Source organism: Canis lupus, chromosome 14, assembly GCF_003254725.2.
Source record: "Canis lupus dingo isolate Sandy chromosome 14, ASM325472v2, whole genome shotgun sequence".
In the NCBI taxonomy this organism is placed as follows: Eukaryota; Metazoa; Chordata; class Mammalia; order Carnivora; family Canidae; genus Canis; species Canis lupus.
This window is the reverse complement of record NC_064256.1, coordinates 23,333,360-23,348,681: the sequence shown is the minus strand read 5'-3', so window position 1 is coordinate 23,348,681 and position 15,322 is coordinate 23,333,360. Positions and strand designations below refer to the sequence as shown.

At 36.1% G+C, this 15,322-nt stretch overlaps 1 protein-coding gene and 1 long non-coding RNA gene across 5 annotated transcripts in view; one reads left to right on the top strand and one right to left on the bottom strand.

The window, feature by feature from the left end:
* Window positions 1-15,322, bottom strand: part of UMAD1 (UBAP1-MVB12-associated (UMA) domain containing 1) — a 360,265-nt gene that overhangs the window by 38,601 nt on the left and 306,342 nt on the right. The window lies entirely within an intron of this gene.
* The window catches only part of LOC112674859 (uncharacterized), a 103,294-nt gene that overhangs the window by 7,949 nt on the left and 80,023 nt on the right, over window positions 1-15,322 (top strand). The window contains exons 1-2 of one of the 4 annotated variants that reach the window (XR_004804696.2): window positions 10,804-11,105; window positions 11,336-11,492. The exons of 2 other annotated variants lie outside the window; for them this stretch is intronic. This is a non-coding gene — a long non-coding RNA (uncharacterized LOC112674859). Of the gene's footprint in view, window positions 1-10,803; window positions 11,106-11,335; window positions 11,493-15,322 lie in introns of those variants that run through there. One more of the 4 variants, XR_004804695.2, reaches the window with a different exon arrangement.

Sequence of the window (15,322 nt, the reverse complement as noted above, 5' to 3'; positions counted from 1 at the left end):
ACTGTTGAGGAAAGGCACCAGGAAGAAAAATATGGGGAAGTCTTGTCTTTAGGAAGACACAGGATATGTTACGAGATAATTGGACAGTCTACCTTGATTGATTATTGATGAAAGACAAACCTGGATCTGTGGATGACCGGTCATGGGTGTTAGTGGGCAAGGCCTGTACTTTATATAGAGTATGTAGTGAGGAGCTATCAGACTCTCAAATGGGTAGGGAGAACATGAGTGGTGCTATGCTTCATGAAGACTGATGCAAGGACAGTTTTCAACCTGGATAGGAGATTGCATACTGGAAGATGATTTAGCAGTCTTGGGTGATAATCCATGTGAGTTTATGTAATGAGAGTTAGGGGAATGACAGAGGATGTAGAGAGGAAAACATGAAAGTTGATAGATCTTCTCAGCTGAGGGACTTTGAAAGTAGGTCAGACAACTCTGAAGCTTCAGGATTGTAATGCTGGCAGGATAGTAGTGGCTTCGACATGGCAGCCAGGAGAATGAGTAGATTTGATGAGAAGATAATTATGAATTCAGCTATAAATAAAAGAACCAGAGGATATTCAAGTGAAGGCAGTTTTTTTCTTTGTCTTATTAAGCTGTAACTGATACACAGTATGGTATAAGTCTAAGGTATATACAGCACAAGAATTGGATTCACAGCACAAGGATTGGATTCACATATATATTTTTCAAAATGATTACCACAATAAGTGTAGTTGATTCCAACCATCTCATATAGATACAAGAAGAAAAAAGAGGAAAAAAATGTTTGAAGGTAGTTTTTAAATGATAGTGAAGTTGAGAACAGCAGAGATGTGGATTTAGGGGTATTCACATATATCCAATACTTGAAGCGAGGGGAACAAGGGAGAAGAATGTAGGAATAAAGAACAAGAGAATCAAGGACAAAATAAACGAGAAAAGAAGGCAGAAAAGAAGCAATCTTTAATCAAATGGAGTTTGGTGTTTCTGAAAATAAATTTGATGGGAGGGGGAATAGAAAGAGGGGGGGGAGAGAAAGGAACCTGGCAGAATGTTCAGTTTCTGCAAGATGATTATTTTATGTCTTACCCCTTTTCTTTTTCAATCATCTAAAGCCATCCCTACACCTGCCCGCCTGCCCACCCCCCGCCCCCGCAAACAACTGCAGTATATCCCTACCATCAAGTCTACAAATCTTTTGACATTTGGCCCAATTTCTCTTTCCTTTATAAGTGGTACATTTTCTCCTCTTCTACCAAAAGTCATTTCTTCTACTTGTGATTTAAATCCCTTTCTTACTTCCCCTCCCTCTTGTCCATTATCCAATGCTTGATTATTCCCAATATGTATGAACAAGCTCCATTGGAACATTTTTAAAAAGCAAAGCAAAGATTCTTGTTGTATCCCTTTCCATTTGCAGCCCTAATTCCCTGATTCCTTCATAGCAACTCTTCTTGAGAACATTGTCTACAAGTTAACTCTGATTTCTTGTTCAATATACTCTCATCTGGCCTCCACCTGCACATGCCACTGAAAACTACTAATCAATGTTGTCAACAGCCTCCATATTGCCAGACCAAATCAATATTCCTTGGATATCATCCTAATCCAACTTTTAGCAGTTTTCAACATAGTTGGTCAGGCTCAACTTCTTGACAAAAGAACTCTCCTATTGGAGTCTAACTTCAATTGCCTGATCTACCACCTACTTTTCTTTTTTCCTTTTTTTTTTTTAACTCCTACTTATTATTTTTAAATTTTAATTCCAGTGTAGTGATTCAACAATTTTTTTTTAAGATTTTATTTATTCATGAGAGACACAGAGAGAAAGAAAGGCAGAGACACAGGCAGAGGGAGAATCAGGCTCCATTCAGGGAGACTGATGTGGGGCTCGATCCCGGGACCCCAGGATTATGCTCTGGGCCGAAGGCAGGCGCTAAACCGCTGAGCCACCCAGGGATTCCCTGATTCAACAATTCTATAGATGATTCAGTGCTCTTCATGATAAGTATACTCTTAATCCCCATCACCCATTTCACCCATCCCCCCACCAACGTCCCCTCTGGTAACTATTCATTTGTTCTCTGTAGTGAAGAATCTGTTTTTTGGGCTGTCTCTTTTTTTTTATCCTTTGTTTGCTGTTTTGTTTCTTAAATTCCACTTATGAGTGAGATCACATGGTATTTGTCTTCCTCTGACTTCTTTTGCTCAGCATTATATTCTTTTGCTCTATTCATGCTGCAAATAGCAAGACTTTGTTCTTTTTTAATGGTTGAATAATATTCCATTGTATATACATACTACACCTCCATTATCCATTCATTTGTTGATGTGCAGTTGGGCTGCTCTCATAATTTAGCTATTGTAAATAATGCTGCAGTAAACATAGGAGTGCATATATCCTTTCAAATGAGTGTGTTCATATTCTTTGGGTAAATGCCCAGTAGTGTGATTACTGGATTATAGCAGTTCTATTTTTAATTTTGGGGGGGGAACCTGAATATTATCGTTAACAGTGGCTATACCAGTTTGCATTCCCACAAACAATGTATGATGTTTTTTTTTTTTCTCCACATTGTCATCAACGCTATTTCTTGAGTTTTTTATTTTAGCCATTCTGACAGGTGTGAGGTGATAGCTTATTGTAGTTTTGATTTGTCCTTCCCTGATAATGAGTGATTTTGAGCATCTTTTCATGTGTCTGCTGGCCATCTGTAGGTGGTCTTTGGAGAAATGTCTGTTCATGTCTTCTGCCCATATTTTATTTGGATTATCTGGTTTTTGGGTGTTGAGTTTTATAAGTTCTTTATAGATTTTGGATACAACCCTTGATGGGATATGTCATTTGCAAATATATTCTCCCATTCTTGATTGGACCAGATTCTTAGTTTTGTTATTTCCTTTGCTGTGAAGAAGGTTTGATGTAGTCAAAGCTACATTTTGATGTAGTCCCAATAGTTTATTTTTACTTTTGTTTCCCTTGCCTCAGGAGACACACCTAAAAAGATGTTGCTACAGCCACTGTCAGAGAAATTTCTTTCTGTCCTTTCCTCTAGAATTTTTCTGATTTCAGGTCTCACATTTAGGTCCTTAATCCATTTTGAGTGTAATTTTGTGTATGGTATAAGAAAGTGGTACAGTTTCATCCTTTTACATGTAGCTGTCCAGTTTTCCCAACACTATCTGTTGAAGAGTTTGTCTTTTCCCATTGCATAATCTTGTATCTCTCATTGAAGATTTATTGACCATATAACTCTGGGTTTGTTTCTGGGCTCTCTATTCTGTTCTGTTGATCAGTGTCTATTTTTGTGCCAGTATCATACTGTTTTGATTATTACAGCTTTGTAATATAACTTAAAGTCTGGAATTGTGATACCTCCAGCTTTTTTTTTTTTTTTCAAGATTGCTTTGGCTGTTTGGATCTTTTCTGATTCTTTTCTGATTTTAGGATTGTTCAAGGTCTGTGAAATATGCTCTTGATATTTGATAGAAATTGCATTAAATCTGTGGATTGCATTTGGTAGTACAGACATTTTAACCATATTCTTCCAATCCATGAGCATGGAATGTCTTTCCATTTATTTGTGTCCTCTTCAATTTCTTTTGTCAGTGTTTTATATTTTTCAGAGTATAAGTCTTTTACCTCTTTGGTTAAGTTTATTCCTAGGTATTTTATTATTTTTGGTAGAATTGTAAGTGGGATTGTTTCCTTAATTTCTCTGCTGTTTCACTATTCATGTATAGAAATATTATGTATCTCTGTACATTGATTTTTGTATCCTATGGCTTTATTGAATGTACTTACCAGTTCTAGTAGTTTTTTGGTGTAGTCTTTAGGATTTTCTATACCTAGTATCATGTCCTCTGCAAATAGTTAAAGTTTTACTTCTTCCTTACCAATTTGGATGCCTTTTATTCCATTTTCTTGTCTGAGTGCTATGGCTAGGACTTCCAGTATTATGTTAAATAAAAGTGGTGGGAGTGGACACTCTTTCTTGTTTCTGACCTTTGGGGAAAAACAGGTATTTTCCCCTTTGACTATGATGTGAACTGTGGGTTTTTCATATAAGGTTTCATTACGTTGAAGTATGCTCTCTCTAAACCTACTTAGTTGAGGGTCTTTATTATGATTGGGTGTTGTACTTTGATAAATGCTTTTTCTGCATCTATTGAAATGATCTTATGGTTTTTATCCTTTCTCTTATTGATGTGATATATCATGTTGATTGACTTGTGAATATTCAAACACCCTTGCATCCTGGAAATAAATCCTAGTTGATGGTGGTGAATGGTTTTTTACACGTATTGTAGGATTCGGTTTGCCAATATTTTGTTGAGGATTTTTGCATCTATGTTCATCAGAGATACTGGCTTGCAGTTCTCTTTTTTTGTGGTGTCTTTATCCAGCTTTGGTATCAGAGTAATTCTGGCTTCATAGAATGAATTTGAAAGTTTTCTTTCCTCTTCTATTTTTGGAACAGTTTGAGAAGAATAGATATAAATTCTTTAAAGTTTGGTAGAATTCACCCGTGAAGCCATCTGGTCCTGGACTTTTGTTCATTGCTGGTAATCGATCTGGTCATGTTTTCTATTTTTTTCCTGCTTCAGTTTTAGTAGGTTATATGGTTCTAAGAATTTATCTATTTTTTTCTAGGTTGTCCAATTTTTTTGCATATTATTTTGCATAATATTCTTACAATCCTTTGCATTTCTGTGGTGTCTGTTGTTATTTCTCCTTTTGCATTTGTGATTTAGAGTCCTCCCTTGTTTGTTTTGTTTTGGTTTGGTTTGTTGGCGAAACTGATTAAAGGTTGATTAATTGTGTTGATCTTTTCAAAGAACCAGCTCCTGGTGTCATCGATCTGTTCTATTGTTTCTTTAGTTTCTATAATAGAAACTAAATCATTTCTTTCTGGTCTAACCCTTATTATTTCCTTCCTTCTGCTGTTTTGGGGTTTTGTTTGTTCTTTTTCTAGCTCCTTTAAGTGTAAGATTAGGTTGTTTATTTTAAACAAGATTTTTCTTGTTTCTTGAAATAGGCCTGTATTGCTTTAAACTTCCCTCTTAGGACTGCTGCTGGTACATTCCAAAGATTTTGTACCATTGTGTTTTAATTTTTATTTTTCTCTATGTACTTTTAAATTTCCTCTTTGATTTCTGGTCAACTCATTCATTGTTTAGTAGCATGTTATTTAACCTCCTTGTGTTTGTGGTCTTTCCAGACTTTTTCTTGTGATTGACCTCCAGTTTTATAGTGTTGTGGTCAGGAAAGATGCATGGCATGCCTTCGCTCTTTTTGAAAGTGTTGAGACTTGTTTTCTGTCTTAATATGTGATCTATTCTGGAGAACGTTCTCTATGCACATGAAAAGAATGTGTATTCTATTTTTTTAGGATGGAATGTTCTGAATATATCTGTTAAATCCATCTGGTCTAGTGTATCATTCAAAGTCACTGTTTCCTTTTTGATTTTCTGTTTGGATGATCAGTTTATTGATGTAAATGGGGTGTTAAAGTCCCTTACTATTATTATATTATTATCAATTATTTCCTTTATGTTTGTTATTAGCTGTTTTATATATTTGGGTGCCCTCATGTTGGGTGCATCAATATTTACAATTGTTATATCTTGTTGGATTGTCCCCTTTATTATTATATAGTGTTCTTTGTCTCTTGTTACAATCTTTGTTTTAAGGACTATTTGATAAAAGTATTGCTACCCCAGCTTTCTTCTGACATTTGTATGCATAACAAATGTTTCTCCATCCTTTCACTTTCAATATGCGTGTGTCTTTAAATATTTTATTTATTTATTTAGAGACAGTATGTGTGAGAGAGTGCAGCAGGAGGGGCAAAGGGAGAGGGAGAGAGAATTTCAAGCAGACTCTCTGAGGAGTGGGAAGTCTGATACATGGCTTGATCCTAGGATCTTGAGATATGACCAAAGCCAAAATCAAGAGTTGGCTGCTTAACCAACTCAGCCACCCAGGTACCCCTGCATGTGTCTTTAGATCTGAAATGAGTCTCTTGTAGACAGCATATAGATGGGTTTGCTTTTTTATACATTCCATCACCCTATGTCTTTTGATTGGACTGTTAAGTCCATTTACATTCAAATAACTATTGATAAGTACATATTTCTGCTTCCTAGTTTTCTAGCCACTCCTGTTCAGTATCCCTCAGGAGTTTTTCTTCCTCCAATCCCCTCTATAAATTGGGCTCTATCTTTTGTTTCTTCTTAGTGATTTCAACCATTCCCATGACATTAAGTATTCTAAAATGCTGGCAACTCCCAAATCAGAATCTCCAGCCCAGGCATTTCCTTCAAATTCAACATTCCTTTGCCTATCTGATGTGTCAAGTCTCCATGAATATCTGATAGTAATGTATTGAAATAGAACTAAACTTTTAATTTTTATATTCTTGCTTTCCCCTCCCATCAAAAAAAAAATTCAATCTATATTTTTTTTCCCACTTCAGTAAATGGTATCACCATCCACCTAGTTATTCTAAATAACATGACCTGAGTAATATTCTAAGTTTCTCACTCTCCTTCCCTCCCCAATCCAACCCATTATCTTGTCCTCTCATTTGCTCTTCACAAAAATATGTCTAATCCATTCCCTTCTCTCCATGTCCTCTGCTACTCCATTAGCTCACAAACTACCATCATCTCTTACCTACATTATTGCTACAGCTGCCAACTGGTCTTTCCACTTCTACTCTTGCCTTCTTTAATCGATTCTCTGCTTATCAGTTGCAATAAACCTAGAAATATATTGGACCATGTTGTTTGCTGCTTAAATCAGTTCAATATCTTCCAATTACTTTGCAATCAAATCCAAATTCCTTAAAATAGCTTAAAAGGCCTGTCCTGATCTGGCTTCAGCCTCCTTCCCCAGACTAATCTTGCTCTGTTCTCTGCCTCACCTTTTAAGTTCCAGCCAAAATGGTCTCCTTTCATTTACTCCAAAACCCTACTGCAGGGTCTTCACACAGGTTATCTTCAGCCTGAAACACTCCTTCCACATCCCTCACACTCCTCAGTTTCCCTGAGTGGCTTCCTCACATTCTTCATAGTTCAGTTTAAATGTCATGTTTTCAGAGTATCCTTTGTGAGTCCTCGCCTGTCACTAATACCCTATAACAATCTATCATTAAGCAAATCTGGTTCATTTGTAATGTTCATCACAAGTTGTAAATGCACATTTGTTTGCTTGCTTATGTTTAACCTCCTCCACTAGATTGTAAAGTCTCTAAGGTCAGGACCTTGTCTATTCTGTTCAGTACTTGATCACTTAACACCTAGCCAGTGCCTAGAATATAACAGGTGATCAATAATCATTTGTTAAAACTTTATTGGTTACAGATAGCTTCCCAGTTCCTGATTCCAATCCTTCTCTAATTATGCATTCTGTGGGAAAGCTTCCTGAGGTCTTATATTAAAATCCCCCTTGTTTTAATTGTTTGAATAGATTACTGCTCTTATGATTAAATGATCACTAATTGATAAAGTTTTGAAAAAAAATAGGATTATCAGCAATATCAAATGCTACTGAGTGGGTTAAGAAGGTTAAGGACTACACAAAAAGTCATTGGATCTGAACACAAGTAATTTCAAACCAGCAGGATCTATAAAATATGGCTCTGTGGGAGCCAGGTTATAGTTGGGTTCATGAAAAGATTGAGAAGTAAAATATGATTGATGTAAAATGTTCTTTTTGAGAAATTTGACAGTAAAAATAAAGCAAGGATGAAAATGGGATCTTGGGGTTCAACAGAGACCAAGAAGGCATGTATTGGTTTAGTTTAAAAAGAATAGGGGGGCAGCCTGGGTGGCTCAGCGGTTTAGTGCCGCCTTCAGCCTGAAGATCCTGAGAGACCCAGGATCGAGTCCCACGTCAGGCTCCCTGCATGGAGCCTGCTTCTCCCTCTGCCTGTGTCTCTGCCTCTCTCTGTGTCTCTCAGGAATAAATAAATAAAATCTTAAAAAAAAAATAGGGAAGACATGTCTTTTTATACACCTATAAGCCAAAGAGGCCAAAGGAGAAAAAAAAAATGAAAAAGCAAAGTCTGAAAGAGGAGAAGGATTCATAGATTTAGCTTTCATGAGGCAGTAGAGAATTTGATCAGGAGCACAAGTTTCACAAAAAGGGACAATGACACCCCCCCTCTGCCATTACAGGAGATAGGAGAGTGGAGGTAAAAAAACATTTTACATAGCACAATGGGAGGTTGAGTGTGGCCACTTCAGGAGGCAGCAAAGTCATCTACAACTGGTTGTCAGGGGGAGGGTCAGAGTCTCTAGAAATGCTTCTCTGGACCACACCTCCCTCTCTCTATTCCATCATCTCCTTGCCCAATACTATAGATGCTGTCCACTGCCACTGTAGTAGAGACTCATTGCTACCGAAGGCCACAGTGATTGATGGGAATGCGCCTTATTGCTTAGGTGGGATGGAATAGGAAGAAGCCCGCAGTCACTGAGGAAAAGTGAGATATGGGGGGTTTGAAGAGCTCTGACATCATGAGGAATAGGACAAGGACACAGAACTGTATTTTTCAAATATGTAAATCATGAGGTGTAGCTGAGGTCTTTGCTGTTAAATTATAGATTTTAGCCTGCCTTCCTGAAAAGTCTAATTTTGCATGTCTGGGAGCTAGAAGGGTAGGACTATAAAATTTTTAACAACTTCCCCAGGTGATCATTATGATCAGGCAAATCTGGGAGACAATGGATTAGAAATAAATAAAAGTTCACCAAATTTAATTCCAAGCCCCAAATATTTTTTCACTTTTTAGCCAAACACAAAAATGTTGATAACTAACATGTGTTCATGGAAATTACCCAAAGAAAACAGTTTTCAAAGAATAAGTATCTAATTCTATGGTTCAAAAAAAAAATCTCCACTGATCTTTATAATGTAAGACTAGTTTAGAGATTTTTTAAAACAGGGAATTTCATAGAGGAATAGGTATATGACTGGCTAATATTCTTTATAATATAATAATGAGTCAGATATTTTAAAGCCTGTTCTGCTTCTAGTTTGCTTGGCTCCCAGATTAATGAACAAACTTAATACAATCTAAGAATGTAACTTGATTTCATCCATTCCCAGCATTCTTAAAGGGAATCTTTAGCACACCAGATTCAGGTCCTTTAAAATATTTTTCCATTCCCTCCCAGAAAGGGTGATTTGTATTGATATACAACAGTCAGGCCCCAGGCCTCTTTCTGGGACCCCAGGGCCCCACTAATTTGTACCAGTTCTCTTCTATTCTAGTTGGCCCCGACCATCAGGTATAAATTAGTGCTAAATCAATATTAGCTGATACTTCCCCAGGTGTGGGAAGTGCAGAAACCTGATCACATGAGCAAACATAGCCCTTCCTGGCTACATTTAAAATAAAGTGGTTATTATTATACTATACAGGGAAAACGCTTTTTTTTTTTTTTTTAAAAAAAAGCAAATCTCATGCCACCTTAATTTGCATCAACTTAATATACTGGTATCTATAGTCAGAATCAATTTTTAGTTATTAGTTTCCCTGCCATCCTTTACACTTTCTTCATTTTTCCAGGGAGACTTCTCCTGCCCTTCCCCTTCTTCCCTCTGGCCATGTCATAAGCCCCACACAATTTTTCATTTCTAGTACTACTTATGGGTTGACTAGATGAGCCAAAGGGGACTTAGTTTTTATACATGCTTTAATCGCTCACCTTAGGCAGAGCAGTGTCTTAAAAAGATTTCAGGTTTGCCACAGCATCATTACTCAACAAGGTATTTATTTAAGTGTCACTTAATAACACAAAAATAAACAAGGGACTCAAACATGTTATTGAGGAATGAAGCGTTAGCCGCCCACTGTTTTTACTCAAGGGCTAGTCTCATTTCATTTGTTCTTAGAAGACTGCTAAGTTTTATTTAAAGAAAATCTAAGAAAATCAGACAGAATGCAAGTATTATGAGTCAGGTCTAAGCTACCTCTACCTCTGAAAGGATTAGTTGCTTTGTTAATTTTCAATGACAAAGAATAGTGTCATTTCTCACAACACTTCCAAGTCATAGCTACTCATAGCATAGATATGCCTTCAACAAATTCAGAAATACTAAAAACATATATGTTCAGTATTTAGTCATAGATGAAAGCAGAAACCATTGTCCATATTTCCAATGAAATAGTGTGACTTTTATTTTTTCCCCCTGCTATATAGCCTGAGTTTTATAGAAATCTCATAGTATTTTTAAAGCATATTCATATCTGTGATCTTTTTGTATGCAACCATTCTGTGAACCATTGTCCATTTTACAGATAAGGAAATTGAGGCTTGCTTAGAAACTGAGGCAAGCTTCCGCTGGGCTCACAGTTAACGCATGAGGGATTCAGAACTGGAAATGAAGTCTCCTGACTCTAGGCCCAGTGTTTCTCCCTCATTATAAAAATTGCTTTTATAATCATTGTCAAGAATATGATCACTCGGTAATAAAGAAGCTTGGTTTTTTTCCACCTTTAGGCTTTGAAGAACCTTTGAGCTAATAGTGTATGTGAGAGAGGACATTTACTGCCTGAGAGATTGATAATGTACAATCCAGGCAACCTGATGATGCACCCAGATAGAAGGGCCTGTCTAAAGGTCCTAATGTACTTTAAACATACAAAGTTTCAGGAACCCCGGGTGGTGCAGCGGTTTGGCGCCGCCTGCAGCCTGGGGTGTGATCCTGGGGACCCGAGATCGAGTCCCACATTGGGCTCCCTGCATGGAGCCTGCTTCTCCCTCTGCCTGTGTCTCTGCCTCTCTCTCTCTCTCTCTCTCTCTCTCTCTCTCTCTCTCTGTGTCTATGAATAAGTAAATAAAATCTTAAAAAAAAAAACATACAAAGTTTCTGATAGGAAGATGGGGTGTGGTAGTTATATATCTTGGTTTTGGTTTATCTTCTTCATGTCCTCACCCTCACAGATAGATGTCTTTCAAGCATTGGTAATTACAGCTTTTAGAGCCAAAGCCTACAAATTCATAATCCACACAGATGACACACTAAAATCTACTCAAACATAGAAGACTGGAGAAAATTTCAGTGCTACTGGACTCACATGAAAAGAAACCTGCTTACAAAAGAGGTACCCATTAATTCTATGTCACTGCTATCCTCTGCCACATTGATGTGTAATGGTTGTATTAACTATGGGGTATGTATTAACTCATTATCTATGGGATATGTATTAACTCATTTGCCTCTAAATTTTACCAATTTATTTTTTTTCACCAGTAATTTAAAAATAGGCTAAAGTACATGTGTAGATGACAAGACCATTTGATTAAAACCAAATACTCTGATATTGGAAAACAGGTCCAAGTCAATGAACCCAACTTGAAACAATGATGGAACTGCTTCAAGTGAGATGACGAATCAGTGTGTGTATAGCACAAGGAAGCAGTGGTTACGGCCTTATAAGTGGAACCTGAGTTAATTACATCATAACTTCTGAAGAATTCAGCAAGTTCTTGTGAGTGTGGCAACAAATGTAACAATATAGAAGGTACAGGGGAATTCCTTACCATCTGCATTACTAGCCAGACCAATGGTGATATATCCTAATTTGAAAGTCGCAAAATTTAGGAGTCTGAATGTGTAAAGAATTACAAAAGAAGAGTTTAGAAAAAGTCAAATGAATTAGTTTGGTTTGGAGAAGCAGTTCAGAGGATTTAGTAAGGGTCTTCAGGTATATTTAGTGCCATAAATATTGATGTGTGGGTATTTTTTCATTGTAGAAAGAACACAAGGAAATGTTACAGATTTGGTAAAACAAAAAGAATTGGCATATGTTCAACACTTAAGCTTTGCTGGACAATCTCTATATTATCTCATGGAATTCTTGCAGAAACCTCATGATGGAATCATTATAGAAACTGAAAATGAGAGCAAGTAATAAAGTCAGTGTCCAAGATCAAAGTCCTTTATCTGGTATTTGGTCCCAGGGTCTGTTTACCTCCAAAGTTTATGCTTTTGACACCAACTCTGTAATAATACATTGGAAGGGGTTATGGAATTTGCTTCCCTCATTAAATTCAAGAATAGTTTCTAGAGACCTGTATCTGGGATAGTGATATATTTCTCTCCAGGAATAGGAAGATGGGCTAAATTCCTCTGAGGTTGCCTTCAACTCTGTACTTTTAGATTAAAATTTAGATCAAGAAAGATTTAGCTCAAGGCTTTTACTGGGCATATTGTTATTATTTTTTAATCATCAAAGATCTGATACCTAAAACTTGAATAAGACTAAGTATTTAAAGTTTTCTTCACCTATTTAAATGTCTGACAATAAAGAATTGGTCCAATAATTAGAGTATAATCATACAACAGAATTCTGTGTTATGGTTAAAATTATGTGGAAGAAATTTTAATGATGTAAGAAAATGTTTTGATATATGATCAAATAAATTGTAAAAATCGGAAAAACCAAACCAAGCTACAAAGTATGTTTCCAATTGAATTTAAATGTATATATTTACATATGCATGGATAAAAACAAATGGGAGAATATATATAAAATGTTAACAGTGGTTTCCTATGGGAAATGGGATAACAACTTTTATTTTTATCTCTGGGTCTCACATTTTTCTAGAATAAATGAGCCTTACATATATTACTAGAAAGAACGGCTTACACACCACAGTTTTCTGAAAACTTTTAAAAACTTAGAAATAGAATAACATATTATGAATGCAATTATGTGTAGGATAAGGGCAAATTATTAAATAGCATTAAGCCCCTTGGTGACAGCAAACTGTCAGTATACCCATCATTGGAAATAAAATCGGCCCTACATGTAATTTCTTATTATGCTGAAATTATTATTTATAACCACCAGGGTTCTTTTAGCCCCTTCCTAAAAACCTGTACTCAGAAGGCACACAGAAAATACATAGCTAAGCATATGGTACTGTGTGTGTAAAATGGAGATTATAATCACACCTAGCTTACAGGGTTCTCAAAAGATTTAAATAAAATAACTTCTAAAGTGCCTAGCAGAGTATGTAGCACATGGTAAAAACTGAATAAATATTAGCTATCTCAGTGGTTATGTTTTTACTGATAGGCTAAAGAACAGAATAATTTTAGAGAGGAAGATGGTGGATGATCTTAGAAGTTCATATCAGCCACCTGGCATACTATACATGTTTCATTTTAAAATAGCCTTACAATTAATGTAGGTGGTGTCCAAAGGAATCTGTGGCACACTGTAATTATATAGTACATTTCATTTACCACACTTGTCAAGGTTTAATGAGTAATGAAAACAGGAAATGAAGCTATGATATAATTAAATTTTTCTTTCATCATTTTGCTTGTATTTATATTACTAAAAATGATTGAAATATTAAGAAAATATTACCACCTTATAATTACATTTTTATTTGCTTGCATTTAAAGTTATTTATGATTTAAAAATAACTCTGAATTTAGATACATCCTATACTATATAAATACAAACAAAAAATACCTGTAAAATTCTTCTTTGAAAATGCTATCATCCATTTGGAGACTGTCTTTGTTCAAACTGCCATAACAAAAATGCCATATACAAAAACACCAAAGACTCCATTTATTATTGTTCTCTCACACTTCCATAGGTTGGGAAGTCTAAAATCTGGTGAGGATCTGCTTCCTGGTTCATAGAAAGCTGTCTTCTCACTGTGTCTTCATGTGGGGGAAGGGGCAAAAGAGCTCTCTGGAGTCCCTTTCATAAGGGTAGTAAGCATACTTAAGAGAGCTCCACCCTCATAACCTAATCACCTTCAAAGGCCCTGCTTCTTTTTTTTTTTATATCTTATTTAAATCCAATTAATTAACAGTATATCATTAGTTTTGGATGTAGAGTTCAATGATTCATCAGTTGCATATAACACCCAGTGCTTATCACATCACATGCCCTCCTTAATGCCCATCATCCCGTTAGCCTATCCCCCTACCCACCTCTAGCAACCCTCAGTTTGTTTCCTGTAGTTAAGAGTCTCTGATGGTTTGCCTCCCTCTCTGATTTCAACTTATTTTATTTTTCCTTCTCTTCCCCTATGATCCTTTGTTTTGTTTTTAATTTCACATATGAGTGAAACCATATGATATCTTTATGATTGACTTATTTCACTTAGCATAATACTCTCCAGTTCCATCCACATCATTGCAAATGCTAAGACTTCATCTTTTTTGATGGCCGAGTAATCGAGTAATATTCCCATTGTGTGTGCATATATATATATGTATATAAGTGTGTGTGTGTGTATATATATATGTATATGTATATGTATATGTATTTGTATCCTACTTCTCCTTTATCCATTCATCTGTTAATGGATGTCTGGGCTCTTTCCATAGTTTGGGTATTGTGGATATTGCTGCTATAAGCATTGGGGTACAGGTGCCCCTTTAGATCACAATTATTTGTATTCTTTGGATAAATACACAATAGTGCAATTGCTGGATCATAGGGTAGCTCTATTTTTAACTTTTTGAGGAATTTCCTCCATACTGTTTTCCAGAGCGGCCATACTAGCTTACATTTCTACCAACAGTGTAAGAGAGTTCCCCTTTCTCCATATTCTTGCCAATATTTGTTTTTTCCTGATTTGTTCATTTTAGCCATTCTGACAGGTGTGAAGTAGTATCTCATTGTGGTTTTGGTTTGTATTTCCCAGATGCCAAGTGATATTTCATGTGTCTGTTGGAAAGGCCCTGCTTCTGAATAACATCACATTGGAAGTTAGGATTTCAGTATATGAATTTTGAGGGAACACATTCATTCTATAGCAGAGGCACACACTTGTTTAAATGTATTTTAATCATCTTCATTAGGCAAAATTGGAATGGTTAAATATCCCACATTTTTTAAGGGAAATCATTTTAGTAGAAGTTAGATTTGTAGAGAGACATTAACCCAGTGATTACAAAATAATATGGCCTGGTCTGGCATCACATTTCAAGATTAAGAATAAAAACCTCAGTAACCTCTTAAGTGAAAGATGCTACAGTTATAACTGATATGAAGTGATAAAGAAATAAAGTGGAATTTTAAACAATTAGACTTGTCTCCCACACTGATTGAAGTATTTATTTGTAAATACCACCAGAAGTATTTACATAGGGGAGCAAAAATATCCAGATGACTTGGATGCAAATGTTTTTGTTATTTGGAGAATGTGGATGTCTTTTGCCAAATGCAACCATTTCTAAAATACCATCACAGACTAACTCAGCCCTCATTCTCTGACCATCTTCTCTCAAATCCCTTGTATGACTCCCTCCACTACCTTGGTTAATTAATGCCTTCTTGGGTCT